The sequence below is a fragment of the Heterocephalus glaber genome, unplaced genomic scaffold (assembly GCF_053883595.1).
Source record: "Heterocephalus glaber isolate CG9 unplaced genomic scaffold, H.glaber_assembly_v1.0 deba00001465, whole genome shotgun sequence".
NCBI classification, from domain to species: Eukaryota; Metazoa; Chordata; class Mammalia; order Rodentia; family Bathyergidae; genus Heterocephalus; species Heterocephalus glaber.
In genome coordinates, this window is record NW_028258312.1 from 2,557,615 (window position 1) to 2,579,064 (window position 21,450).

At 40.7% G+C, this 21,450-nt stretch overlaps 1 protein-coding gene across 6 annotated transcripts in view; it reads left to right on the forward strand.

Annotated features, from left to right (window-relative positions):
* The first annotated feature begins 2,002 nt into the window (after nucleotides 1-2,002).
* The window catches only part of Fam13b (family with sequence similarity 13 member B), a 102,369-nt gene continuing 82,921 nt past the window's right edge, over nucleotides 2,003-21,450 (forward strand). For 3 of the 6 annotated variants that reach the window (XM_087180843.1, XM_087180848.1, XM_087180851.1), the window contains exon 1: nucleotides 8,626-8,758. The gene's annotated coding sequence lies outside the window, so the exon portion shown is untranslated. Of the gene's footprint in view, nucleotides 2,137-3,791; nucleotides 3,904-8,623; nucleotides 8,759-21,450 lie in introns of those variants that run through there. The other 3 variants (XM_087180831.1, XM_087180847.1, XM_087180832.1) reach the window with 2 other exon arrangements.

Sequence of the window (21,450 nt, forward strand, 5' to 3'; positions counted from 1 at the left end):
ACTCGGGAGGCTGAGGCAGAAGGATCACCATTTGAGACCAGCCTGGGCTACATAGTAAGTTCAGGACCAGCCCGAACTACAAAGTGAGACCCTGTCTCAAAAAACCAAAATGCCAAAAAAAAAAAAAAAAAACAAAACCCAGGGACAACATTTAAGACAAAAGGCATATCTTTTTTAAAATTGACACAATATTTTTATTGGTATTTATTTATTTATTTAGGCATAGTCTTTTTATAACCTTACCTGAAAATGATACTACATTACCTTTTTTTTTTTGGTACCGGGGATCTAACTCTGGACCTTGTACTTGCTAGGTAGATGCTGTGCTGCTGAGCTAAATCTCTGGTCCGATACCGAATTACTTTTGTATTCTGTTTATTTGTTACAAGTAAGTCAGTTCAGCCAGCCCACAATGAAGGTGGGGAAATTACACATAACACAAAGCATGCCCATGGGGACAAGAGCACACCCTCAGAATTCTCAAAGGTGTTATTAGAAACTAGAATACTGTATTTCCTCCAAAATAAGACTTAACTGGAAAATAAGCCCTCTCATGATTTTTTAGGATGCTTGTAATATAAGCCCTACTCCCAAAATAAACCCTAGTTAAAATCAGCATTTAACTGGGCATGGTGGCATATGCCTATAATCCCAGCACTTGGAAGGCTGGGGCAGGAAGATTGTCTCAGGTTTGAGGCCAGCCTGAACTACATAGAGAGACCCTGTCTCAAAAAAAACATATAAAAAAAAGATCATCAGCATTTAGTATGTCCATTGCAACACACAACAGACTATTGAATTATAAACTAATGATATTAATATATAATTGAATATAAATAATATTACTAACATTAATACTTCAAATAAGTGATAATATAAATTATAATTAAGTATTTGTAAATACCCAAGTGTGTGCCTTTGGATGAGAGGTAAACACCTATGTAAACACATGAACTCAAGACTTATTGCCCAGTTCCCAATTGGAGTACAGATACAGCACATGTATAACATGTACACTTGATAACAAATGAATGTGGTTGTGTCTAATGTGAATCTTTATAATTCAATATGTCATGTGTTGTAACGGATGTACTTAATGCTCTTGTGTGAAATAAATGTTTTCTGAATTTTGGTGCCTACAATTTTTTGTTGCTTTTGTGTGGACCATCTTGTTTTATGTACTTATTTATTTATTTAGGGGTTTTTTTTTTGGTATCCGGGATCAAACTCTGGACCTTGCACTTATTTTTGGTTTTTTGAGATAGGGTCTCGCTATCTCAATCTATCTTGCTAATATCAGCTGGGTCAGGCTAGCCTTGAATTCACTATGTAGCCCAGGGTGGCCTTGAACTCCCAGTGATCCTCCTGCCTCAGCCTCCTAAGTGCTAGGGTTACAAGTGTGCTCCACCAGGCCCGGCCGAGCCATCATTTTGGGTACATGGTGCTAGCCTGAACTACGTACTAGACCCTGTTTCAACCTCCCACTCCCCAAAAAAGGATGAAACAATTTGTTTTGAGATGTGAATGGTTGTTTTATAACTACTTTTGAATCTTTCTGATATGTATGTATATATGTACCATTTTTTGTGTATGTATTATAATTTAAAATAAATTATTTTAACAGTATATTAAAATAGGAGCTAGGGATGCAGCTCAGTGGTACAGTGCTTGTCTAGCATGTCTGAGGCCCTGCGTTCATTCCCCAGTGTTATAATGATAATATATAAATAATAAATGGAGGGCTGGGGATTTAGCTCAGTGGTTCCACTGCCTGCCTCTCGAGCACAAGGTCCCGAATTCGATCCCTGGTAACAGAAAAAAAAAAAAAGGAAAATCTTTAACCCAGTTCCTGGCCTGGCCCGACCCATGTTCAGTAACTTTTACTTGAATATCATCCCCTTCTCCTCTCCCTCGCTCTGTTCCTGACGCTGCACTGCCAACCCCTCTGAAACAACTGTTTTTAACTATCTGTTTCTTCTTTTCTTTTCTTTTTTTTTTAGATAGGGTCTCAGTATGTAGCCCAGGCTATCTTCAAACTTGCAGCGATCCTCCTGCCTCAGCCCCCCAGAATACTGGGATTACAGGTGTGCACCAGCGCCCCTGTCTTTAGCTCTTGGTTTCTACACAGGCCTCAGGGTAAGTATTCCAGAGTGTTACAAAAAAGAGGGAGGATTAATAATTGGCCTGGGCGTCAGCTCTGCCTGTAACCAGTTTCCCCTCTTGGTGAAATGATTTCCCTTCTCAGACATCTAACTCTTCATCTGAAAAGCCAGTGTACTGGAACTCAGTCTGCCCTGACTGAGGTTCCTTCCAGCTCTGATAGTCTGCGATTCTAATAGCCTGCAAACATGGTGAAAGAAATATCTCACAGCATGGCAGACAGGAAAAAAAAAGCATATGAGTATGGAATTGGGAAGATCTGGGTTTAGATCCTAGAGCTGGCACTTACTGGTGTGGTGAACTTTGTGAATTATTTGGCTGTCCCTAGTCTCAGTTCACAGGTCTATAAAATTGTAGTACTAACTGGAATGCAGAGCTGTTGTGAAGATGAAATGAAATAGTGAATGTCCATATTTCCCAAACTGTGTGTCAAGGCACCCTGAGGCTCACAGTGAAGCCATGTGGGTACCATCTTAAGATATCTCAAAATTTTTATGGAAGTACAGGGACTCATGTTGGGTTCTAGATGCTAGTTCAGTTCAAAGTTAAATTGTGTTACATTTCTGGATGTATGGATACCATTTTCTCACAGCTAGGTTTTGGTGTGATAAAAAGTACAATGTGAAAATCAAAGTAGAACACAAGGAAACTAATACTCCTATGCCTTAGGCATGTGATAAATTTTGTGTGTTCATCTTTCTGTTTAAAAAGTCGGGCATGGTGGAGCATGCCTGTAATCCCAGCAGTCAGGAGGCTGAGGCAGGAGAATCACTTTGAATTTGAAGCCAGCCTGGGCTACATAGTGAGTTCAAGGGCAACCTGAACTACATAGCAAGACCCTGTCTCAAAAAATCAAAACCAAACAAATAAAAAACCCACACAAAATGAAGATGGCTATAGTTTCCAATCTGATTCCAAAATTTAAGAAGTTGAATAGTGCTGAGTGTGGTGGCACACACCTGTAATCCCAGAATTCTGGGAGGCTGAGGCAGGAGGATCATAAATTTGAGCCCAACCTAGGTAATTTGGCAACTTAGCAGGACCCTGCCTCAAAAAAAAAAAAAAAAGGCTAGGGATGTAGTTCAGTCCTTGGGTTCATCCCCCATATTGCCAAAAACAACAAAAAGTTGAATAGCTTACAAGAGGTATGCCCATCCCATTAGCAAGTAATTGTGGTCATTTAAGAAAATGAAATACATGTTTTTCTTCCATTTATATATAGACATTTTCTCAAATTACTAAGTTGTTCTTTTTTTTTCTTTTTTTTGGTACCGGGGATCGAACTTGGGACCTTGTGCTCGCAAGGCAGGCGCTGGAACCACTGAGCTAAATCCCCGGCCCAACTAAGTTGTTAATATTTAAGTGGTTCTTATGTTATTTGGATCTAGTTGTTTAATTAATGGAGCTGTTAGGGATTTCTTTTGGCCCAGGACATAGTGGAAAATTACTGAAACCCTATGGGTTCTGTGAATAAAAAAAGTTTGGGAACTTCCGAAGTCTGGGAAGTCCCTGCCATACAGCAGGTACAAGTGGTAAAAATTATTAAGGAAACTTGCACAAGGGAACAGGGAGCTGTCTCTCAGAGTGCATTTCTGGTGGCTTGAATAAACAGCACTTGACACTCTTCCCAGGAGAGAAACTTCTTCACAACACCACCATCAGGTTCGAAAATCATCATCAGCTGGCTGAGTGGAGATGCCACAGATAAAGGGTTTTACAGACACCTGGGATCTGACCATCAACGTGAGTTACCATTTTCAGGGTCTTTTTGTTTCCTTCTCACAGCCTACATGACCTAATTGATCAAATCAGAATCTGTTCTCTTCAGAAGATGTTGGTCTTTAGTCCTGTTTGATGTCATTAAGTTGCTGTGTTGTAGAATTTCAGTTTGAAGAATTTTTCCACAGATTCCAACAGGTTTGAATGCTGGCTGCAGTCTGGGTTGAGTTTAAAACAGTCGGGGGCTGCAAGTGGAAGGGGTTCCCATGTAAGCTACATTGTAGTGAAAGTGAGTCACTGGTTTGATCAACTTCACTAAACATGGCTGTTTTTAAGCCCATACAGAACCACCACCACCAGACCACAACACTCTCCCCAATATTTCAATTTTTATTTTTTATTTTAAAATTTAATTTAATTTTTTTTTTTTGGTACCGAGGATTGAACTCAGGACCTTTCGCTTTCGAGGCAGGCATGGAGCCACTGAACTAAATCCCTGGCCCTCCTTTTCCTTGACTTTCATCACTAAAGCAAACTGTTTTTGAAGCATATTTAAAACAGCGCTTGGATCTGTCAAATGCAGAGTTCTGATAGCAGAAAGACAAATTGAGCACTGTATTCATTACAGGACACAAGCCATACACTTGGACTCTTGTTTGCTGATACTTATTTGCCTTTTTTCCTTTTAAAATTAGGATATCTTCTGGCAGTTTGCATTAAAAATTAGACTGTAAAAAGATATGGTCGTTTCCTCTCCGCCTTTCCCAAAATATTTTGTTTCATTATCCTTTTTTGGTCTTTGCTCCTCTGACAATTCACTGCAGGTTTAGAAAACGACTTGATAATTCACTCTCTGCCTTTTGCTAACACATATTTTTATCAGTCTGTTGCGGGTGGTTACTTTCTGCCTCCTCCCAAATATATGTATAATTTTTAAAGAGAGATACATACATATATATACATATATATATTTGAGAGAGAGAGATACAAACCTTTTCATGATAACCTTCTGGTACAAGTAGGTATACCTATGAAAAATGTTACCGAAAGATTTGTTGCTGCTCATCCTCTCCTTTTCATAATTTGAAGACAAGGAGCCATGGTGGAGGAGGGCAGAGGAGAGGAGAGGAGAGGAGGGGAGGGGAGGGGAGGGGAGGGGAGGGGAGGGGAGGGGAGGGGAGGGGAGGGGAGGGGAGGGCCCCACACCTGATGTGTGATCCAGACAGGGTTAATTTAGGAGCCCACGAGCCCCGCCCAGTGTCATTCAGCCAATGGGGGCTCACTTTGATGAGGTAATGCTTTCGGCCGTTGCTCATTGGTTGCCTCTCTCCAGCTCAGTGTTCCGCAGAGGCTGGGAAGTGATGTGCTCTAGTTTTAGGGATAATGGGGGCTTTTCCCCCGGTCATCGACTCGCTGTACGGAATCTTCCTGTGTCAGGGCTGATCCAGAGAGTTGCTGGGAACAGGCGGTGCTAGCAGCCTGAAGCCACGTGGGAAAATTTCGCTTTCTCCTTAGATGGCCCGCACCTTGAGCTCTTCTACCTGGGATGTCAGGGCATCTGGTCTGGCTCTGCGTTCCTATCCCTTTGTTAGCCACTGGGTTCTCAGCAATGAGAACGTGAATGAAATGAGCTTGACGCGAAATCCCGACGAGCTGGGAGAACAGCTTGCTGGGAGAAAAGCTTGCTGGGAGAAAGACTTGGACGAATACGTACCAAACCCTTATCATCCAGCAGCCTCGAAACTCCGCAGTTTAGCTGCTTGATCCTTTTTAGGCCTAGTGTTCCGTTTCTGGAACAGCACATAACAATGGAACGTAATAAAGAATTTTCTTTTCAAATTCCTGTTCCTTGAATTTTTCTAGGTAACATTGTAATTTCATGCAAAAAATTTAAAAATTGCAACGTTTGGCATAAATGTGTTACATCCCTTTGTCCTTGTCTGGGTGGCCCTGGCTTGGGGTCAGGCTGGTTGCCTCTCGTCCCCTGAGAGGTCAGGGGTGCTGGTTGGAGGACCTACGCTGCTTTCCAGCAGTTTTTCTTCTGTCTATTGCCTTCATTTTTTCATTTTTCCCACCTCCATTCTGGAAAATTGTGTAGTCAGGACTGTGGTGTAATTTTGTATGTGTGCTTTGTTTCTTTTCCTTTCAGTGCTGGGGATCAAACTCAGGGCCTCACCCTTGCAAGGCAAGCACTGTCCCACGGAATGACACACCCAGGCCAGGTGTAGGTATTTTGATAAGAACAAGTGTTTACCCAGGTCTCCCGAAGAACCTGGAGAGCCATTGGCCCTGCTTTTACACAAGATCTGTACAAACCTCCTGGGAAGGAGGCCGGAGGCTGTGTGTGCAAACAAGGAAACAGGCTGGGAGGGTGCAGTCCTTGTGAATAAGGTGGGGATCATGGGGTAGTGCTTGTCTCTCAGGAGAAAACATATACACGCACATACCCACTTGTGGTTATTTTATTTTTCGAGGCAGGGTCTGGCTATGTAGTTCAGGCTGGCCTTGAATTCACTATATAAGTCTAGGCTGGCCTCAAACTCATGGTGATCCTCCTGTCTCAGCCTCCTGAGTGCTGGGATTACAGGTGTGTGCCACCTTGTCCCATCGGTCTCAAAAAATAAAAGTGGGGGGAGGGGCTAAGGATGTAGTTCAGTTTAAAGCCACTGGGTTCAATCTCCAGTACCCCCCCCCAAAGGGCTGGAGATGTAGTAGACAGAGAGAGAATGAGAGAGGGGAGAAACAGAGAGAGAGCAAAGAAGCAAGAGGCCATACTTAGTACTGATGAACTAAGAAGTTTTTTCAGGGCTACCTTGTAAAGAGGTGGGCATTGGTATACTTGAATAGTACTGTTCAACCACAGGGGAGATGAGTAGATGGAGCTTCTAAAAGCACCGAAGCAAGACAGAATCTGTGGAACTTGAGAGTTGAAAGCTCCCAGGGTGGATGGGCTGCCCCTACCTCTCTGGAGCAGGGATCAGCTGATCTGAAACAATGTAGCTGTAAGCATCAGCCCTGCCTCCCACTACCGAACTCTGCACAGTGAGATTCTGGGAGCTGAAGAGAATGAAATTTTACTCCGTTTTGCTGTGTAATCCAAGACAGTTTAACTGTCCTGAAATAGGAGAATCACCCTGAATTCAAAGGTGATTCTGTAGGTGAAATGCTCACCATGTTTGAAAAGTTGGAGTAGCCACACATAGTAGCACACTCAGCTGTGTGGGGGAGTGCAGCTCAGTAGCAGACAGCTTGCCTAACATGCCCAAGTATTAATGCATGTTTTTTTGAGATAGGGTCTATGTAGTTCAGGCTGGCTTTAAACTCAATATGTAGCTTAGGCTGGCTTAGAGTATTTAAAAGGTTTAAAATCTTGATAGGCTAGGTGTGGTGACTGATCTCCATAGCTAAGACTGTCTCAAAAAAAAAAAAAAAAGATTCTGATAATATTGGTTTTGTTTGTTTTGTCTTGTGTTTGTTTTTTGAGACAAGGTCTTGCTAAATAGCCCAGGCTGGCCTTGAACTTGCAGTGTTCTCCTGCCTCACCCTCTGGAGTGCTGGGATTATAGGTGTGTGCCACCCACAACGCCCAGCTGTTGATGATATTGTGGAAGCACCCTGAAACTAACTGCACCCACACCTCTGCCCATGGTATAAAGGTCTCTCCATCCTGGTCTTTTTTTTTTTTTCTGGCGGTATCAGGGATCGAACTCAGGACCTTGAGCTTGGGAGGCAGGTGTGGCACCACTGAGGTAAATCCCTGGCTCTCTCCATCCTGGTCTTGCTCTTCCTCTCCCACTCCAACTGACAGAAATCTGGCCTTCCCTGGATTAGATTTATTGTCACAGAAAAACAAAGACCAGGAAGAAAGGAATAATAAAAACTAGGAGGTTCCAGGGTGAATTTGCAATCATAATATATATTTACAGGATGAACTAGATAATATATTTGTAAAAGTGCTTTGAAAGCACTTATTGCTCCTCGAAAGAACAGGAAAGCTTTCTTCTCAATGTAGGATTTCCAGTGCAACACTCACTGCCTGGCACTTTTTAACATTTTTTGACTTTTTAATTACACAGGAGCTGAGAGAATAGTCTAACGCACCTCCACATATCCATTACTCAGTTTCATATTACTACTAACTCATTACATCAGTGTTTAATGTTTCTGGAAGGGAGTTTGGCAGTTCTTTTAGACATAATCTACCCCATCTTTTTCTTTGGAAGGTTATGATTAATGTGGACAATAAGACCAGAGAATCACATTTCCTGTATTTCACCTGCAATTAATCAGATTTGAAAAAAAAAAGATATTCTTAGAAACATCTTTTCATTCATTCTGGGCTATTTAATAAAAAGGATTATAAGATAATGATTTTGATTTCATAAAAAGCAGAGGTACAGGCTGATCATATTTATTATCCATGCCTGTGGGCTGGGATTTAGCTCAGTGGTGCTACTGCCTGCCTAAAGCACAAGGTCCTGAGTTCGATCCCCGGTACCAAAAAAAAAAATCTTATTATTCATGCCTATGATTAAAAATTTCCCAAGCCTCAGTTTTTAAATGATTCTAGCATGGCAGTGGAGTTGGGTGGGAATGGAGACCTGCAGCTTGCTGTCAGGCAGTCTGCCCTCTGCTTTGCCAGAAGCAAGGATGGAATGGGGCCAAGGTCTCTGTGTTTCTTGGTGTTTCTATTTTATTTATCTCCGACCCTTGTCCTGCGGGCTCTTCTTTATCTCTAAGGACACAGATAATAGGCAGCTGAGTTTGCTGGAACAGCCTTTTGGGCAGCTTTCAGCCTTGTTGTCTGGGAAGAACACAGTGGTAAAAGGCCCACTGGTGTTGTGGGTTGAAATGGGCACCCACAGGCCTGAGTGTTGAGGTGAGTCTCTTCTTTGGGGTTTCTGCACTGGGGTAAAAGAGGCTTTTCAGTATAGTGGTGGAAGTGCAGCTTTTAAAGTAAAATTGACTAGTGTTTAAATTTTATCTGTTTCTCAGGTTTCTTATCTGCAAAATGGGTTGTCTTAAGAAATAATTTATTAAAAGCACATAGTGTAGCCAGCTATTGTGGCACAGGCCTGTAATCCCAAATATTCAGAGGCTGAGGCAGGAGAATCACAAGTTCAAGCCCTGCCTGGGCAAGTTAGTGAGACTCTGTCTCAAAAAAGGGGTGGAGATACAGCTTAGTGGAGAGAGCCTGGGTTCAATCCCTATTACCAGGAAAAAACAAAACAACACAAAAAATACTTAATGTAGTAACTGGCACACATAGCTAAGTGCTCAATGTATAGTATGATCAAAATGAGAAAATTGAAAGCAGGGGAAAAAATCAGAAAAATAGGCAGAGGTAAGTCACTGAATAAGTGATACAGGTGGCCAGGAAGGATAATACTCAACCTTACTTGTAATTAGGAAAATGCAAGTTAAATAATGTATATCAGTTTTTGCTCGTCAGATTGGTAAAAAATAAAAATATACATAATATTCATTGTTGGTGAAAGTTTAAGCAAATTTTAAATGTGTTAGTCTTTACCTCAGCAATTCTAGGAATCTGTTCTATACAAATTTACATGTGGATATACAAACATATTATAGTACTGTTTTTCTTTGAGAAAACTGGAAACAAATTTAATTTACTAATATGGATGTGTTTCTCTGGAAAGTTGTATGTAAAAAAATATTTATAGAACATGGTCTGATTTATGTTAGGAAAAAAATAATTGTGTGTGTATTTGCCAGATGTATGAAAAAGGCTTAAGAGAGTGTTTCAGTAGCCTTCTGTCTTACCCAAAGTGCTCTATTATAAATAAAAGGGGGAAAAAGGTCCAAGGCTTCATCTTCTTCTTTGTAAAAGGCAAAACAATTTCAGAGTTGGAGTATCTCAGAATCCAGGATATCTGGGCTGCCACAGAACCTTCCAAGTTCTGTCTCCTTCTTTGCTTCTTTTTTTAATTAAAAAAATTTGGGCAGGGGATTTAGCTCAGTGGTTCTGCTGCCTGCCTCGTAAGCATAAGGACCCGAGTTCAATCCCCAGTACCAAAAAAAAAAAAAAAAACAGAAAAATTTTGAGGGGGGAGCCAGGGATTTAGCTCAGTGGTGCTGCACCTGCCTCTCAAGCACAAGGTCCTAATTAGATCTCTGGTACCAAAAAAATAATTTTTTTTTGAAATGTCTCACTATGCAGTTTAGGTTGGCCTTGAACTCACTAAGTAACCCAGGCTAGCCTTAAACTCACAGCAATCCTCCTGCCTCAGCTTCCCAAGTGCTGAGATCACAGGCATGCAGCTTTGCTTCCTTTTAGAGAAGCATGTCAGATTTTATCAGACATGCTGATCCTTAACCATGACATTTTTCTTTAGGTTTTAGGACGCTTTCTCAGATTCCAGCTGTCCACAAACTTCTCTGGTTTGCACACTGAACTCCCACCACTGTGGACAGTATCTGGGGGAGAAAAGTTAAAATTTCTTATTGAAGACAGGAATAGGTGCTGAAAGAAGGGGAGTTCTGTTCTGCTCACGAGCAACTTCAACTCTGAAAAGTGCTTTCATGATGGAGTTAAGAAAACCATCACTCTAATACCCTTTACAATCCCCTAGTTTTTGGATCAGACATAGGGGGCTGGCAATGAAGTAGTGGTAAATGTCTGTGTGAGGCACAATGGTACTACATGTCCTCACATTGCTAATACCTTATTTTCTTAAATTGTGAAAAATATACACAAGAGAGTGTGATATAATGCATACATACAGTTTGAAGAATAATTGTAAAAATAAACCTTATGTAACATCTGCATGAGAAACAGTATTACAAGTGCTCTGAAGACCTTGTGTCGGGTGGTGTGTGGCAGAGCAATCTGGGCACTGCACAAAGGTGCCTGTCAGTCACAGGGAGGAGAGTGTGGCTCCCGAGGAATGGGGCCTTTTCCGTGGGTACAAAGACACAACTGCTGAGGCTGTAGGTCCTCTAGCCTGTGCCATGCAGTGGAGATGTGAGTTTCCAATTTCTTTCCCAGGGAGTATTTCCTGGTCATAGAGCCCATTTATAGGGTAGTGGATCCCTGTATCTGAGGAGATCAATCACACCTATATGCTCTATACCTTCCCCTAGAAGTAGTAATTATATTAAATTTTGGGTTGATTATTCTTATTTTTCTTCATTGTTTTACCACATATTACATATCCCAAAATTATCTACCTTCCCCTATCCCATTGCACTTGGCACTTATTCTTTACTAGTGCTATAACAAACTACCTTAAACTTGGTAGCCTAAAACAACACCAATTAATATGTGGGAGTAGAGTACATGGGGAATCTTTTTGCCTTCTACTCAATTTTGCTGTGAACCTAAAATTGCTCTAGTGTCTTTTTTTTTTTTTTTAATTTTTATTTTTTGGTACCAGGGATCGAACTAAGGACCCTGCGCTTTTGAGGCAGGTGCCAGAACCACTGAGCTAAATCCCCGGCCCTCTAGTGTCTATTTTAAAAAGAAGGCATTTGGGTGGGCATGGTGGCACATGCCTGTAATCCCAGCATTCAGGAGGCTGAGGCAGGAGGATTGTCATGAGTTTGAAGTTAGCTTGGACTATATATAGCAAGACCCTGTCTAAACAAACGAACAATCACAATCACAATCATCAGGCATTAGGTGTTAGCATTAAAGGAATCTGGGAACTCTGTACTACCTTTGCAACTTTTCTTTAACCTAAAATTATTCTAAAATAATAAAACACAACACAAATTTATTATCTTATAGTTCTTCAGATCAGAATTCTGACCTGAGTGTCAGTGGGTTACAGTCAGGCCTAACCAGGTGTGGTGGTGCATGCCTGTAATTCCAACACTTGGGAGGCTGAGGCAGAAGGATCATTTTGAATTTGAGCCCAGCCTGAAATTCATAGCAAGACCCGGTTTCACCACACACACACACACACACACACACACATACACACACACATGCACGCACACACACACAAAGTCAGGCTTCTAGGGGAAAATCCAGGGGCATCTAGTGGAGACACAGTTCCCTTGTCTTTCCTAGCTTCTCGAGGCTGTGCACAGTCCTTGGAGCAGGGCTTCCTTTTTCTTTTTTGTACCAGGGATCAAACTCAGGACCGTGCGCTTGTGAGGCAGGCAGCAGAACCACTGAGCTAAATCCCCAGCCTTCCATTTTTAAAGCCAGCAATGGCAGACTGACTCAGCCACCCCCCATAACGTATCTTTCTTTTGCCTTTCTCTTCCAGTCATAAAGATCCTTGTGATTACACTGGGCCCACCCAGATAATCCAGAATAATCTTCCCATCTTTGGTCAGTTGATTAGCCTTAATTTCTCTTTATTATGTAACTCAACATATTTGCAGGCTCAGGGAGCAGAATGTGGACACCTTTGGGACATCATTATTTTACCTATGATAGCCCTCTCTGTGTATTCCCTTGTCACATATTTGATCTGACGGACAGCTAAAAATGTCCCTTTTCTTTCCTAAAAAATAGTTCACTTCATATTTGCCAAGTTTGAGTTGTTTTCTGAGCAAATGAAAAGAAGAAATGCCCTTATTTTGATATACTGGTAGTGTTTAATAATAGCATTACACCATTTTTTTTTGGTACTGGGGACTGAACTTGGGACCTTGTGCTTGCCAGGCAGTGGCACCACTGAGCTAAATCCCCAGCCCAGCATTACACTATTAAATGTACTACATCATCTGGACATTAAATTCTTGGCATTAATCAAAGCCTCCAAGCTGAGCTTGGATACTAACACTTAAGTTCCCTGTTGTTTACAACTTTAAAAAATGCAAAATAAACATATATGCAAAGAAAATCAGAAAATATAAACGTACAATATAAAAAGAATCTTAAACACCTGTGTAACTATTACTCAATTAGAGAAAAGAAATTGGCACTACCCCTCTTCCAAAGTTTCCCTTATGGTATAACATATCTCTTCCCTCTTTTTAGGGATATACTACTATCCTATCAGTAATCAGTTGCTTATCTTTTCTTTACAGTTTTATTACCTGTGTATGGACCTCTATTTAGTCTGACTTTGAACTTTATGTATGTAAATACCTGCAAATGAACACATATTGAAGACCCATACTATCTGTTCCTTTTGTACTTTATTCACCTTCTATATTGTAAGATTTAACTATGCAGTTATCTATAGGTCTAATCTAACTCATTCTTTTATTTTTAAATTGTTTGTTTTGAGACAGAGTCTCACTATGTGGCCCAGGCTGGCCTCCAACTCTTAGTGACCTTCTTGCCTCAGCCTCCTTAGTGCTGGGATGACAGGTCTGCACCACGTTTTGTTTTTTAGAGACAAGGTCAAGGTCTCACTGTGTGGCTCAGGCTGGTTTTGAACTATGTAGCCTAGGCTGGCCTTGAATTCCTGGTGATCTTTCTGCCTGGACCTTGGAGTGCTAGGATTACAGGCATGTGCCACCATACCCAGCATTTTTCATACATTTATTGGATATTCTCCTATATGCAGTCCCTCTAAAATGTTTGTTTTTGCAATTTCATACTGGATTGTCTTTTCAAACTTTTAATTGATTTATAGGAGTTCTTTATATAATATGAATAATTAGCTGTTTTTTGGTTGATTTTTTTTCTTTTTTTTTTTGAGACCAGGTCTTGCTTTGTAGTGCAGGCTGCTCTTGAACTCATTATGTAGCCCTTCTGGCCTGGAACTCATGGTGATCCTTCTGGATTACAGGCATGCACCACCACACCCGGCACAATAGTTCTCTTTTTGAAGGACTTCAACTGATGAGTAAAATTTCAGTACTCTTTTCCCCAAATGAAAGCTAATCTGGACAAATTATATATTGCATAGATTTCTCTACAGATTCTTTAGACTGAAGTACAAATTATTATATGGTATAATTTTAATATGGTGTCAAATTTAAAGTAGCTGAATTATCAATATGGTGAGATGGTTGTGTTTTATTTAAGAATCATGAATAACTGTACTCCCAGGACCTCAGGAGGCTGAGGCAGGACAACCATGAGTTTAAGGCCAGTTTGGGCAACTTAGTGAGACTCTGTCTCAAAAGAAAAAATATAAAAAGGGAGTGTATCTAGCTCAGTGGTAGAAGGCTTGCCTTTGCTAGCAAGTGTAAGGCCCTGGATTCAATTCCCAGTACTGAAAAAACAAAAAGCAAAAGCAAAAATAAAAACAAAATCCCATGAAGAATTTTTTATCCTACATTATCTTTTCTTTGCTTTTAAATCTTTGTTTTCAAATATCTTTTTATTGTTAAATATTCATATAAAATTTCCCCAAAGATATACACAGATCAATAATTTAATACAAAGGAAACACCTATGTAACCATCACTCAAATCAAGAAATAGGGCATTGTTAGCACCTAGACACTCTTGGCCTAATACTCAGAGGAGTCATTATTGTGATTTCTTTGTTAGTTATTCCTGGCTTGTATCAAAGAATAGTTTGCTGGGTGCTGTGGCACATGACTGTAATCCCAGCACTCAGTAGGCTGAAGCAGAAGGACTGCTGTGAGTTTGAGGCCAGCCTGGGCTACATAGTGAGATCCTGCCTCAAAAAACTAATTTTAGAATATGTGCTGCTGAAGTGAGCACTCAAAAAATTTTAAAAAACTAAAAAAAAAAGATAGGAAAAGTTCTCCTCTAAATATTTACCACTAAACATGAATTTTTTTTTTTTTTTTTTGGTACCGGGGATTGAACTCAGGTCCTTGTGCTTGCGAGGCAGGTAGCAGAACCACTGAGTTAAATCCCTGGCCCCTACATGATGAATTTTTGGAAACATATTTAGTTTTATTAAATAATAAATTAGAAATTATACATACTATTTCATTTATTTTAGTAATTATATAGGAACTTTAATATGTATATTTCACTCAATAAATTAAAAAATTAACATATTTAGTCTCATGACACTAAGCCTTACCATACTTTCATTTCATTTATATCCTCCCATGTCAAGTTATTGACAATAGATTTTAGACATTACTGCTCTTATTTTATTTTGTATGCTCAATGTTTGTTTAGACTTATAACATGTTTACCATTTCTTTTGTTCAGCATTACTTCTTACATTTTGGATCTTTCTTCTGTAGTACTTTCCTTTTTACTAGATGTACATCTTTTAGTATTTTGTTTAATGAACTTCTATTAGTAGTAAATCTGAATTTATCTGGTTTTCAAATCTTTTTTTTTTGGTACCAGGGATCAAACTCAGGACCTTGCACTTGTGAGGCAGGTGACAGCACCACTGAGCTAAATCCCTGGCCCAATTTACTATTTCTTTTAAGGTTAATTTGTCTTTTCTTGCTAGCTACTTTTTCCTTTTTGAGACAGTATCTTCCACGCAGTCCTGGCTGGCCTTGAACTCCCTAGTAGCTCAGCCTGGCTTCAGTCAAAATCTTCCTCAGTTTCCCCCAATGTGTGCGACCACCCCCAGCTTGTTGCTGTCTAATTTTGGGATCTCCTTTTTCTTTGGAGTCTTGTATTTTCACAATGTATAGATCTCCTTTATATTTTTCAGCATGGCAACTTTTGACCTTCTAAAACTTAGAATATTTATCACTAATTCTCAAAAACATGAGCCATTATTTCCTCAAATATTGCCTTTATTCTATTATCTCCTTATTGACTTCTGATTACACATTAGTTACAGTCATTGTAGGTATTTTTTTCCCCTTAAATTCTTTTATTGGTACATTTTAGGTATACAATACATTTACATTTATCATTGGGTGTTTGTACCTGTACACGATGTATTTGGTTCTTATTTTTTCCCCATTCACTGTCCTCCCTTCCCTATTTACAAAGACTTTGTTTCCATTTTTTCCTTTTCTCATAATTTTTCCTTTCCCTTCTTTCCTTTCCCCTGCCCCTCCCACTTCCCCTCCCCCTTAGGACCTTTTCTTCCTATTTCAAATGATCATTTATTCATTTTAATCATTTTAATCCTTATTTACACTTTTCAGTTTCACACCAGAGAAAGTTACGTGTGTCCTATTTATTTCACTTAGGAGTATGGCCTCAATATGCATCCATTTAGCTATAAATGTCTCTAGTTTGTCATTCTTTATGGCTGAGTAGTACTTCATTTTATAAAAAAAGCCACATCTTCTTTATCCAGTTTCCAGTTGATTGGCACTTGGGCTGTTACCAAGCTTTAGCTATTACAAACTGTGCCGCTATAAACATGGGGGCACACATATCGCTGTGGTATGATTCTTTTAATTCTTTTGGGAAGATACTCAGCCGGGGAATAGCTGGGTCAAATAGGACCTCTAGTCCTAGTTCTTTGAGGTATCTCCATACTGATTTCCACGGTGGTTGCACCAGTCTGCACTCCCACCAGCAATGGAGAAGGGTTCCTTTCTCCCCACACCCCCACCTTCATTTGTTTGTTTTTTTCTTGTTTTTTTTTTTTTTTTTTTAATACCAGGGATCAACTGGGGTCCTTGTGCCTACACAGCTGACAGCAAAACCACTGAGCTAAATCCCCGGCCCACTGCCTTCATTTGTTATTGGTTGATTTCTTGATAGCAGCCATTCTTTCTGGGGTGAGGTGGAATCTGTGTTGTTTTCATTTGCATCTCTTGAATGACCAGTGATGTTGAACATTTTTTCATATGTTTATTTGCTGCTTTTACTTCTTTGTCTGAGAAATGTCTGTTCATTTCAGATGCCCATTTTTAAATTGGATTTTTAAATTTGGGAGATCTGATTTTTAAAGTTCTTTATGTATTCTAGATAGTACATTGTAGGTATTAATCTGAAGTTATTTCCTTGTGTTTTCTGTGACATTATCACTAAGATTTGTTTTGGGACATACTCCTTGGCACCTTGCCTATGGGACTTTCGAGAGAACTTACTTTTTTTTTTTTTTCTGGTACCAGGGATTGAACTCGGGTCCTTGTGCTTGCGAGGCAGGCGGCAGAACCACTGAGCTAAATCCCCGACCCTCGAGAGAACTTACTTTTGCTCATACCAAGGTTCCTGGGGGCACTCATTTTCCCTCAGGGATTTTTGGGTCACACAGGTAGTGTGAGATTCTATCCCCTTGTAATATGATTATAAACATGAATTTTCAAAGGAGAACTTTCTTGTTCCTTTTTTCAACTCTGTCCACAGTTAAGGTGGACACAGCCAGATGGCTTTACCTTTTCTTTCTGAAGATCGGGTTTTAAATTTTTCTCCACAGAGGATATTGCCCTTTGAGGGGTCCTACTATTGGACAGCTTGCAATATGGCAGGAGTCCACAGAATAGGGATGCCTTAATCTATCAAGGTGAGGCCATGGAAGACTTCCCAGATAAAGTGACACTTAGGCTGAATTTAGGCTACTGAATGGTAAGTAGGAGTCTGCCATGTCATAGGCATAGTTACATGGTGTGCACCACAGGCAGGACCAGGTCATGAGGGCTAGAATTCAAGTGCATTATGTTCACTGCTGTGTCTCCAGCACTTAGCACAGCACCTGGCACATAGCAGGTGCTCAATAAACATTTTCAGAATCGCTCGGAAGGTGGATGTGTTGGCACATACTAGTAATCTTGGAGGCTGAGGCAGGAGGATTACCCCAAGTTTGGGGCACATTTGAGCTACACAGTGAGTTTAAGCCCAGCTTGAACTACAGAGCCAGATCCTGTTTAAAAAACTCCACAAAAATAACAGTGTATAAATAATAAGTATCAATGTGTTTTCAGGTGAAAGAAACAATGCATATAAAGCAAACAAGAAGAAACAAATAGGCTATATTGTGGCTTTTCTCACATAGCCAGCCCTGCTTCCTTCAGGGTGTACTTTTTACTTTTTTCTCTTTCATTCTGCTCGCTCTGCAGAGCCAGTTTCCTCTCACTCTTCACTTTTACTTTTTCAAATACACTTTGCCACAGCTATTTGCAAAACAACCGAAGAAACAAATAGCAAAACCTTATTAAAAAACAATGCATTTGGGCAAACTATGGGCCATTTCTTTTTTCCATGATTGTTTTTATATTACTTCACAGTAAGACTTATTTAGGATATAGACAGTGCCACACTATACCATAATAAGGATAATAAGACATGGGCAATAATGGTCTAACACTTTTCTCTTGAATACACAGGTTAGTTTCTCTGTCCCTATAAAAGCCATTTAGGGTCTAAGCCGTTATGCTTCCGAGTTTCTCTTCTGATGAACTTGGGGACCAGGAAAACATGAAATGCTTTTGTCTGTGTGTATGTGTGCCTGAGACAAGGTCTTGCTATAGATTCCAGGCTGGCCTTCAACTCACTACAATCCTTCCTGTCTGGACCTTCTGAGTGCTAGGATTACAAATGTGCACCGCCACATCCACTTAAAACATTAAATGCTTTTGCAAATTGTTATACTCTTGTCTTTAGCAAAAGAGAGCAGTCAGGTGTAAATGTTTGGCTAAAATACAGTTATATGTAGTTACACTGCAATCTGCAAACTATTTGCCACAGAAAGTGTGGTTCCAGTGAAAGACGCCGAGAAAGGAGCCTGGGTGGTCAAATGGTAGGAAGACTCAAAGGCTGATGCCTCTAAGGAAAAGGCAAGGAAGGCACAATGGCAGCCCACCCTGCCAGGAGTTCCCACTAAGTTCATGGTTATGTTAAGGTCACAATCTCAATGAATGTCTGGTTATTTTCCCCCCTACATGGATATGTGAAGAGAGAAGAGGAGAAAAGGATACTTTTTCTTTGCTCTGGGTCTCGCTAGTTCAGGCTGGCCTTGGGTTCATTATATAACCCAGGCTGGCCCTGAAATCGCGGTGATCCTCCTGCCTCAGCCTCCCAAGTGCTGGGATTTTAGGTGTGTGCCACCACATTTGGTCTCTATGCTATTTATTTCTACCAATAAAATTTCTGATTGTAAAAAAAGTACCTAGCTGATTTTAGGAAATTAATCAGGAAGTCAAACCAAATTAGTCTTATAAGTAATGATCACTTTGGCTTACTTTATTGTTGTAAATTGAATTCCAAGTTATCAAGTCAAAAATGTGGTCTTGGCAAAGATGACAGTTCCTGTCAATTGTTTCGGTTCCCCAAACTGGATTCGACTGGCACCAGGGGCTTCCGGAGTGAACATAGCTGAAATCCACACTATGTTCCCTTTGGTCCTATTCCAAAAGCATTCTATTCCAGAGATAAGTAAAATTAAGGTTTTCAGGATAGAGATCGTGATTATATCCCCTAGCACAGTGCATGACCCATAATAGTTGCTCAAGAAATGTGTTGAATAAGTAAGAGACACAAAGGTTACTTTGTTTTCGTTTTTTGGTTTTTTTTGGTACCGGGGATCAAACTCGGTCCCTTGAGAGGCAGGTGGCAGAACCACTGAGCTAAATCCCTGGCCCAACAAAGGTTACTTTGGGTTGCTAAGAGCAGAACAATCTTTGCCATTATTTTGGATGCTGGCGTGGGATCTGTACACTCTGGACAGTGCCTTCCCTTCGCAGCTAGTAATATTTTTCTGTTTATGAAGAACATGCATTCTTGCACATTGGCACAATGGTCCTAGGCAAAGTAGCACAGATTTCCAGAGCATTCCTCAGAAGAGCCAGCAATACCACCCAATGGTGAGTGCTTCTCTTTATCAGAAGATTTCAATTTTGATGGGTTTTTAGTCTTTTATTCACAGTTCATGGGGTACTTTAAAAAAGAGAAAGTTGATTAGCTATGTGGGATTGAATTTGATAGCATTCTATGGCTTTGTGAGAACAGAGTTGTCAAAACCTCCTCCCTCTATACAGTAACCCCCTCACCTCAACTGTTGTATTTTTCCATCCTTATCTACAGCCATATCTTTTTCTACAAGCAGGCAGTGTAAACATACTTTTAATTAGGGATTTACTGTAACTTTCCATTATGTATTTATTGTAACTTTCCAGGTTCAGAAGCTCTCAAAAAAACAAAACAAAACTACCGGGTGTGGTGGCACACACCTGTAATCTCAGCACTTGGGAGGCTGAGGCAGGAGTGTTGCCAGTGAGTTCATGGCCAGCCTGGGCCACATAGTGAGTCTGAAGCCAGCCTGGACTAAAAAGCAACACCTTGTCTCAAAAAAACAAAACAAACAAACATCTCAAAAAGAGCAGGGCTATACTTGCTTAGTGGTAGATGCTTGCCACATTTAGCTTGGTTTTGATCCCTAGCAACAAACAAACAAACACAAGTATTTGGCAATTTCTGCCAAGAAAGGTTTCTAGACATGGCCTCATCCCTAGCAATAAAAAATCTAGATATAGAAGCACAAAATATTTCCAGAGACTTCTTTAGGCCTCTAAAAGCAGTATAGAAAGGGGGAGTGAAAAATTCTATTTTTGGGGAGAGTGAAAAATTGTATTGGGGGGGAGTTGAGACAGGGTCTCTCTATGTAGTCCAGGCTGGCCTTGAACTTAGCCTTGTCTGGCCTCAAACTTCCAGTGATTCTCCTGCTTCAGCTTCCCAAGAATACAGGCATGGGCACCAGAGGTGGATCAAGAACTGCTAGTGTAAGTAAAGGACCAAGATATTATAAGCAACAACAACCCCCCTCCCTTAAAAACATTCATTAAAGTGAGTCCTGAAATGGAACCTCTCTAGAAATTCCAGAGGATTTAGCCAAAAGCAGTCAGTTGTAAAATACAGTTAGTTGTAAAAGGTCAAGTTGGAATTACCAAGGAGGGTTTCTTTTGGGATTGCTGCTGGTGTGCTGTGAATCCTCCCAGACACCCACCTCCCTCTGACCGCAAGTGAGGGAGAGGCGCCTTCCATGAAACTACTCACAGGACTTGAGGAGCCTCTTGAAGTTAGAGGGGCAGGGTGGGCCTGTGCCTGACTCCCCAGGGGCTGGCACCTGCTTTGGCAGCAGAGCAAAGGAGTATTGAAGCCGTCCCGGGTTTGGCCTGTACTCCCACATTTGTTTAGGCAAAAAGTTCATGTGAGCTTCGAGTGGAGCAGGTGTGGGCCTAACATAGCACCATGAGAAAAAAACTCTTCTTCCAGACATTTCACTTTATGACCACGGGAAAACAGTCATATTAAATTGGACAAAACACTTTACTGCCACCTGCTGGAAAACTGTCAAAATAAGTACAGATTATCTATCTATCTATCTATCTACCTATCTATCTATAGGGAGGATGTGAACAGCACCAGCTAGGATAATGGAGAGCATAGCTTTGTATAAGGGGTGTAAGGGTGGCAAATGACCAGAGTGAGAGAGTTATTCTTGATCCTACCTGACAGCACTGCTACAGAGAGGAACAGGCTCGACACACAAGTAGTTGGAGATGGGCTACTAAACTCCTAGGAGGTGAAAGGGTGTAAAAACTGCCAGAGGAGAGAAGCCACGGGGGGGGGGGGGGGGGGGGGCTGGATTCTAAAGTAATCATAAAAGTATCTGTGAGACAAAGCTTTAATCTACTAATCCCAGGATCATTCTCTGTCTTTGCTCCCTCCCTCCTTTTTTTTTTTGCGGCACCAGGGATCAAACTCAGGACCTTGCACTTGCCAGGCAGGTGCAGTCCCACTGAGCTACACCCAGCCCCTCCTTTTTTTTTCTTTTTCTGAGACAGCATCTCA